At 44.0% G+C, this 8,810-nt stretch overlaps 1 long non-coding RNA gene across 1 annotated transcript; it reads left to right on the top strand.

Moving 5' to 3' along the window:
• The first annotated feature begins 738 nt into the window (after positions 1-738).
• LOC129383609 (uncharacterized) lies at positions 739-3,485 on the top strand. The gene is made up of 2 exons (XR_008611476.2): positions 739-886; positions 2,838-3,485. It is a non-coding gene; the product is annotated as an uncharacterized lncRNA (long non-coding RNA).
• Positions 3,486-8,810: the final 5,325 nt, after the last annotated feature.

The raw sequence follows: 8,810 nt of genomic DNA, 5'->3' as shown, positions 1-8,810 counted from the left end.
CGCAAGCTTCGAAAAGTAATGACACCCTTATCTGCGCTGTCACTCCGGGCAGAAGTTCCCAGTGCATTACCCCTGTTGCCGCATATACCGCCCGCGTTGTCATTCAAGGATACACGTATACATTCGAGTTCGTCGTCCTCTCATCCTGTTCATACCACGTCATCTTGGGGTGGGACTTCCTTTCCGATCATCAGGCCATCATTGCTTGTTCTCGCACCGAAGTTGAATTTTCTCCGCTTCCCAATACAAGTTTACATGTCTTTGACGATTTTGGTAACAAACTGGCCGTTACAGAAGACACCACGATCCCTCCGCACTCTTCTGGAATTGCGAATGCCTGCTCTACTTTCGCCACTGACCCCACTGCCATGTTTGTCCCATCGGACATTTTTGTTTGCCGACGGTGTTCCCTTCCCTTGGCTGTCCTAACTGTCAGCGGTGGCTGCACGCGATTGCTCGTTTCCAACACTAAGGCCACGCCCCTCGTCTTACGTCGTGGCGAGCGCCTTGGACCAACGTTACTAGACTAGCTTCAGTTTTAAAACTCGGCGCCGTTGCGCGAAACCGCCACCCGCCCGCGCCTTCGTGGCGCTGCAGTCTCAACCAACTTCACTTCCACACTAGCCGGCCACGCGGACGGGCCGGACTAAGCGCGCGGTGCAGCGTTGGTGACGAGCACATCGAAAATGGATTTCACCGCTCTTTCTGTGCACGCGCGAGGAGCAGTGGTTGCGAGAGAGAAATGTGGGTACTTTTGGTGCTCAATATTTCTCGTCGTTTAGGTACTACGGGAAAGAAAACCGTTTGCTCCGTTTGTCCCTAGCCGAGCTTGCAGCACAGAATCGACAGGATGCGTGGCCGGCAAGGCGAAAAAGCCGCGTCCGAGGTGAGTTTGTTGCTATTTTGTTACGACGGTAGCATATTAAATTTTATAGTCGCTAGGGGATACGTTTGAAAGTGAGGTGTCTTCTCGGATGACTTTAGTGCCAAAGCATTACGACGTGCCGATGCATTGTTCATTAGTGTCGTTGATCAAGGTCAGCATACCACACAATTCAGGGGAATCGCGGGAACGGAAACAGTTTATGAATTAACTGCCGTGCCGATGTATTAGTTCTTAATGTAACTGAGAATACAGCACACTTGGAGGTTCGTGGGAATGGAAATCTTGTACTCTGTATGTGTAAGTACTAAAACTTGCGTCGCCATGCAATCTGAGCCGTAGATCGTTGTGGGAGCTGTACAGCCACACTGGCAAAACACTACGCCCTGCGGATGAATACGGAACAAATTTATGCTAAAGAAAAGTGGTCGTCATGCAATTTCATAGCAGTAGACCGTTGTGAAAGCTGTACAGTAACATTGATATTGGTTACGTGTTACAGATTCGTAGCGTTTCTGAGGAGCTTGTGCGCAAGGGTAATTAATAATCCCGGCTGTTACGATGTCGAGCTCATATACGGGGCGCACTATGTGGGCGAAACAAGGGCTCAGATCGCTACAACCGCGTCCGAAATAGTTCTAAAGGCCTGCCAGTACACTTGTTCGGCGTCTCCGTGCTTGTACTGCGACAGGAGACGTGGCGGCAGGTGCGCACGTATACGCACTGTATCCTATGATTGGCCGCTTTCCACTCTTTGTATACTTCGCCGCAATACACTGCGCATGCTTGATTGCGCGACACTGATGCCTTGCGGCGAAGCTGGCTTTATGCAACGCTCGAGCCATCTTGTCCGTCACTGCGTTTAGAAAACGCATACACGTTCAAGCTACTTGAGCTGCATTATTTTGTCGATGTTTACCCCTCTTTACTAAATGAAGAGGATAACGTATGCCTGTGTGGGTGATTTAAAAGACTGTTAAAAAGCCTGGTAACATATGTGCAGTCAGTCAAAAAACACTATTTATGCAGGCGTCCACGCTCCTGTAAAAAAAAAAAAATGCAATTCAGTGATGACCCTCTGGAGGTGGATTCGCACCTATGTAAGCACAGCCGGCTCATTAGTCACAAAGTAGGCGCTGAAGAGAACTTTTTAATGCTCATTACACGACATTGACAGCGATTAATTTGTGGTCAGCCAGTGACAAACGAACTGCACCAAACAGTGAGACTTCGTCTTAATCCGCAATGCTTACGTGGCGAACAGGAGAGCACAAGGTGAAAGAATGTTTTCATACAAGGCAAGTCATCCATGTAGTGGAATTGCATTTATCGTTGGTGTAGTGTTGATTCACTTTCTGAAGTCCAACCTTTAATGCAGCTTAGTTTCCGTTGTGCAAGTGCTTCTACTGGAAACATCCAAAATATGATTTATCAAATCAGGTTGCCGTCTTCTAATTTTTGAAATTTTCCTCTGGTCTTAATAAGTCTTTTCTGAATCTGGAAGAGCTGGCTGATTGTACATTTCATCTCGAGATAGCTCACACACTTCCAGCAGCACATGTTACCACACTTTGTTGCGTGCAGATGAGCACTGCAAATTCTATCATTTTGATGAGGCACCGATCTAATGCCACTCACTCTTGCCACAACGCTTTTTCAGCTTGTACTGTACTTGTTTCTTCCACCTTCCATTTGCAGCACCAGGGCTAAGGCACAACAGCAATAACATTTCTAGCAGAAAATGCTTGCTCCTTGGCATCTGATCTCCCCATTCATTTGCTACTTTCTTCAAATTTTTCTGTTTATGTGATGCTCTTGCCTTCACACAGTCAGACTGTTCTCCTTCATGCGCTTCCTTGTACTCTTTGTCCGCTTCTTGCTCGACATACCGTGCATGCCTTCAGTCATGTCCAATTGATTGATGCATTCTTGTCCTTTTCTCTCTCTCCTCCAGAACCTGCAACTTTCGACAAGCCAGCATTATTTTGCTTCTTTTTGTGATAGTGCCTGGCTATCTGTTGCTGATGCCACACATTCACTTTGCAATGGTTTATTAGACCTCATACATAAATTAATAGCTGTATAAAACCTTGACCCTCCAGCACTTCCACAAAATTCATGCAGAAGTGGAAACAAAGATTACACCTAATTCCTCACCACACGTTACTATGTCTGCATCAAAGCTGGATATTACCAACATGTGTGCAGTGTCGTTGCCCATGCTTCCTGGACAGGAAAGCCAGTTGCTCCAGTTCACAAGGCTAGAACAACTGCGAAGTGATTGAGCTATCTGCTTGTGCTGCATTTTGTTGCCACAAGCTGTACAAGGTCATGGCTTGTGCTGCAGAAACCACATCTTTTTGCCTGCTGAATTCCTTTGTGATGCATTGAACGTGTCTGCTTCCGTTTCCCCTGCTATTTTTACAGCGAAGCTGTATATGGCTAGGTTCTGATCATGACCAATAGTGCATACATCGACACGGTGTATAGAAAAAAGTTGCGTTGGCAAAATTGAATCCACAGTAGCCTGCTGTGCGCCAGCAGTGCTCAGTGGCTCCGGAGTGGATGGCAGAATAATAAAACGTCATTGTGTACCCACCAATGTCTGTGCCTCGTTTTCTTGTGAAGTCGACATTGCTCTAGCGACCTTTGGTCCTGCTATGGTCCTATGCTTTGGTCCTTTGGTCCTGCTATGGCCAGGACGCGTCTAGTCCGTACTGAAGAAGAACAATGTGCATGTTAAGAGCACCGGTGTGAGCAACAGGGTGAAGGCAACGGGCTGCTGCTATAGCCAGCCCCGTCTTGTCTGCAGATCCGTAATGTCGGATAGCTGCTCTGTGACCGATGAAGAACAGCGTGGCCGTGAGGATCACTTTGCGAACAGAAGCGGGAGTGGGCACGAAAGCATCGGCGACCAATTGCAGTATATCACAGTGACCACAAAGCAATGGTTACCATGGTGACAAAGTAAATAGAAAATCAAAGATAACGATGTTGTGTGTATGTTTCTTTATTTAATCAATATAGCAATTAACCATGCATAACTCAGTATACTTGTCAACAAGTACAGCTTCAGCTGGTCTCCATCTTCACATAGTGGAAGGGCTCTGAATTGTTTTTTTTATCATTTGTCATCAAACTTGTGCATTTTCTTTTTGTAATGCTACAGCCTGTTTAGTGCCATTACTGTTTTCACTGCTTTTGCCTATTCTGCAGCAGTTGCTGGCATTATCTCTTGCCTAGGTGTTGGTCCGCATGACATGCTAGAGATGCCATAGACAGTTTAATCACAGGGTGTTCAATGTAAGAGAAAGTGAAAATTACTGGTGTTTCTCATTTTTTAAGCAGGCTTTTTTGAACTCTTGTGTGATAAAATCTCACTTTGTTGATAAACAAGTGATTATCTTTGACAAGTTGTTTCCAATGACATTTTTTCTGCGTCGAAAGTTCACACATTTGCCAACAAGGTGCACACATGACTCAAAGAACTTTGAAACTTTATAGGTCTTGCTTCATGCTGTCACTTGGTTTGACATTTTATTCCCATTTTTGATCTCGTTAACCTGGCTGCTGTGCGGGAATACCGAACTTGCTACTTAGTACTCAGCACGAAACAATGCTTTAAAACCACTGTGTTGTCCACTTGCCTCACCATGCCACTGTGTGGTTTTCATCAGAATTTTCCATCATAAGTACACTGTTACAAACTTGCATATGACAAGTACGTTACCCTATATGCAAGCAATGCACTGTTTAAAGCTGAGCTAAATACTTAACCAAAAGAACTGCTTTCACCTCCAGTCCACTCTTTTTAGTCTGTTGTCTAAACATCCTGCCAAATACTGTCATTGCTATTGTGTCCTGCCGCAAATGTTCATTGTCAGTAGACCTTAATTGTTTTGTCTGCTAGCGCAAGTAATATGCCTGAAAATGTACTATGGTGGTGTCCTGTCCTTTTAAGGATGACTAGTTTTCCTGGAAACCATAGTAGCCAGAAGAATGGAATTTAAAATGTGCATCACCAAGGTCCTACAGAAGAGCAGAGCTCAGTGTTTGAGCCTTGACATCACTCCATAGAATACCTGCATATCATTTGTGCTCAATTAACCTTGCTGCAAGACTTTTTCCAAGGGCAAGGCCTAGAATGTTGGTCAATTTTGATGCTCTGACCTAGTTTGATGTGATTTTCTGTGACATTTTTCTCTATTCCTTTCTTGATTATTTTGGATAGTGGCCTTCTTAGGAGCTATTGCTTCATTAGACGTTTCCTAGGAAGGAAAATCTTGGATGCCTTTATACCACACTTGTGTGCATCATCTGTCTGCGGCAGCTGCTGTGAATTGCACCCACGCATCACCCATGTGCTGCTCTCGTGGTCTTCCAATTAGCAAGGCAGTCGCGCCACACTTCGCTTTGTTTGCGAAGTGCCACACGAGACAGATTGTCCATGCTAGCCAATATATTGTGAAATGGAAACATGTATAGAGCTGCACTCAAATTTCGCATTAGGCAGTAGGCGAAATATTTTGTAAAAATAACAATTATATAAATACCATGCAATGAAACCAATCAATATGTACTGAACCAAACTTGCCACCTAATCGCACTGCAGGGAACCCCTGATCATTCTAAGTTACACCAAAGGCTTGTCATATTTAAATAGTCTCTTGTGCACGCAGTGCATGAATGGATATCATTGAAAAATATGTGAATGCCTAAGGCAGTGTAATCAGGACTGGCAGACTGGCACTTTTTTCACTTCAACTGTCAGTTCCCTATATGTTGCTTCGCTATAGGGAGGTTATGCTCTAATAGAAACAGTTGGAAGACGGTTCTGTCCACATTGTCACTTCCATCTATATTTTGTTTTGCACTGTGCATTTGTTTAAGACCCATCAACTAGCCCAAATTAATTTACATTCCAACTGCAGTGCAAGTGCACTGCAGTTGGAACATTGGAAATAGGCCTGTGTTTAAAACAGATTCGAGTGGTCAACACATGAAGTGGGCTCATTCATGTGAGTACCCATGTCAGGGCTGTATTGTCTTTTTTGGAAGAGGATCGATCGATTGTTCCTGCTTTCGATAGTCTAGTGATCTAGAGAGCATATTTTAAAAGGCTGATGAAAAAGGGAACACTTTTGGATTTTGCGTGCTAACTACTATCTTGTCAGCTGCTACAGTTTTTGTAAATATTCAGTAAATGTATTTGGTGCATCTCTTTTCCTCTGTAACACTTTCATGGAGGTTGCGGACGCTTCCAGACGCAAGACTGATTTATGCAGCAGGCGCTCCTTGGCTGCATCTGTAATGCTAGCTCAAGGCGAGAATGCTTTGGGCACGTTGCCATCTACGTCCACAGTCATCCTGGCATAACCGCCATGGTATGTTGGCCACAGAAACGTCACGTGGGTTGACAATATGTGTAGGCTGCTGTGAACACAGTTGGCAGGTGGGCTTTGCTTGCCTTGCGTGGTTTAGATTCCAGCTTATGATCTTGAAAATCTCACCTTGTGCTTCTACTGAAGCATTACAAGCAATGGCGTCTGTCCTTTGGCATCATTATCTAAAACTTTTCACCTGTGTTGCCATCTGTTTACAGCAATGTTTGTCTAGCTTATCTTATGTTCAAGTGCCATTGTAAGTTAATTCTGGTTCACACACATTTGACCCATCCTGTCATGTCTCGGCACCAAATGTTACGGAACCTGTATCTGTGAAAGTAGAGGGTTTTCACACCATTTTCTCCTCTAACATAGGATACTGATGATATTTAGAGCATCAGCAAATGTCGATAGCGTCTTGTTTCAGCGGAGAAATCGGCAAGGAAATGCTCTGTCCTGACAGACGCGTGTACCGTGATGGGGCCGATAACACCTGTGTGAATCAGGCCTTTGTGAGGAACATAGTTGTGAATTTACCTTTAGACCAGTCTGGCTATGTCAAGAATTGCTGGGTAAAACACACTTCTCTCTTTCAGAAAGAGATAATTGAAGTGTTTTCGAGGTTGTCCTAATTTCCTGCCTCTGGCTTGAGCAGGTGTGCAAGATGCAAGCATTAGGTCCATAGAATTGACTGCACCATTTGAAGGTGCACCACTGTAAATGTTCGGTTTGCCTGCAAGACTGTGAAACATGCTTTGTTGAGAGTCTTATGGCTTCGGTAAATATTACGTCTCAATGTGCAGAAATATGTCGCAAGATGTTGAACTTTAAAGGGGTACTTACATGATATTTTTGACTATTCATTTCTTGCGTTAAATCAAGGTCCTAGACTTCTAAACTCTAGAAAAAATTGTGACAAGCTTCAGAGCGCAGTTAGTAATTTACTAACTTTTCTACAGCCAATTTCAGTGTCGTTTCTTTCTATACAGTGGAACCTCGATGCGATTCTGCTTAATACATTTTTCGAAATGTTAAGTTTTTGTTTTCTTTTGCCGAAGATCCGATTTGGTTGGATAATATGTTGGATGATACGATTTTCCTATGATACACTTTATTTTCCAGTTCCTGTGAAGATCGGATCAACGAGATTCTACTGCATGTCAGTTTTTAATTTATTTCTCATTAACCCTTTATTGACAATTGTTGCCTACGGGCAACATACCAGAAAAAGAATGTTTGTCTTGCGTAGTTTCATTATTCAGTACCAAGATTCTGGCTAGGTGTCTTTGGCCAACACTGAATGAGAGGCAGCAACTGTCATTTGTTAGTTTAGAGCAGGAATACTCGACGAGGAAGAGGTTTGGCATGTGACTCACTGTCTTTTAAAAGTAAGGTCAGAGGATACAGGCCGATGCAAGATATCCAACTGCGGTGGTGTCACACATCTGAAGTAAAGCAAAAGATATGTACACCTATGGTTCATATGTGATGAGAGCTGTCTATACAAATTGAAAACAAAGCCTCAGGTGGCTTGGGGTGAAGCCCACTTCCAGATTCCTGCCTGGGGCTATTGTATTAAATAATTACCCCTTCATATCGGTAAAATCAAAACTTTCCACATATTTATTCATGAGGTGGAAATGTGCACATCAGCTGCTGTGAAATATAACCTCACTGAGCATTCGACCTCACTCAACCTCAAATTTGTCCATGAGGTTGCCATTGCCATAGCTAAAAATTTTTAACAGCCAACCAATGTCGCATCACTTTGGGAGGTTGAGATCAGCTTAGGTTGACTTCATTACGTCAGCCGTGTGAACCTTGTGACATTGGCCATCTTTGCATGGAAGTCTACATTCTATGGTCCCCTGTAGAATCATGGAGTGCTATAACATAAAATGATTCCAAACTTTTCTATTCCAATTCTGCAATCAGCCCACCACGATTGGTCAAAAATTTTTCAGGCCACTCCAAACTTCACCCGTCTGTCACGCAACGTCACGAAAACCGTGATGGCTCTCCATCTGATATACATGTACACACTGATTATGAGTGATTAAACCGCACAAAAAAAAATTATTCCTGATTCAACGCTTTTTCACCATTAGCCCTCTGCTATTGGTTCAATGTTTTTGGGCAACACCCACCTCACCTGTCTGTCACGCAACCTCACAATACCGCAAAACCTCACTGCATCAAAGCGACGTGTACGCGAAAAAAAAATGCATTAATATGCCGAACAAAACTGAAAATTTTTCTGAATAGCCAGAGACTGCTCCGTTCTGAAAGGAATAGAAGATGGCTGCCCACCGATCGCTCAGGCCCTCGCTACTCGCACCTGCCAGTCAGCATGTATTTATTTGCACATGATAAATCTTTTTGCATGGCAGTAAAACGTTATCGAGCTCTTGCGGCATGTATACAGCATCGCTCTGCCAACTCTTCCTTGCTGAGGATCCGTTTTAGCGGCATTCTTATCCTTCTGTTGCAAGGCGCCGCGATTTTCAACCAGCCACCGCAAGCTAAGTAAGGTGAAGCGGACC

The sequence above is a fragment of the Dermacentor andersoni genome, chromosome 8 (genome assembly GCF_023375885.2).
Source record: "Dermacentor andersoni chromosome 8, qqDerAnde1_hic_scaffold, whole genome shotgun sequence".
In the NCBI taxonomy this organism is placed as follows: Eukaryota; Metazoa; Arthropoda; class Arachnida; order Ixodida; family Ixodidae; genus Dermacentor; species Dermacentor andersoni.
Note: the sequence above shows the minus strand (reverse complement) of the source record. Positions and strands in the feature narration are given on the sequence as shown.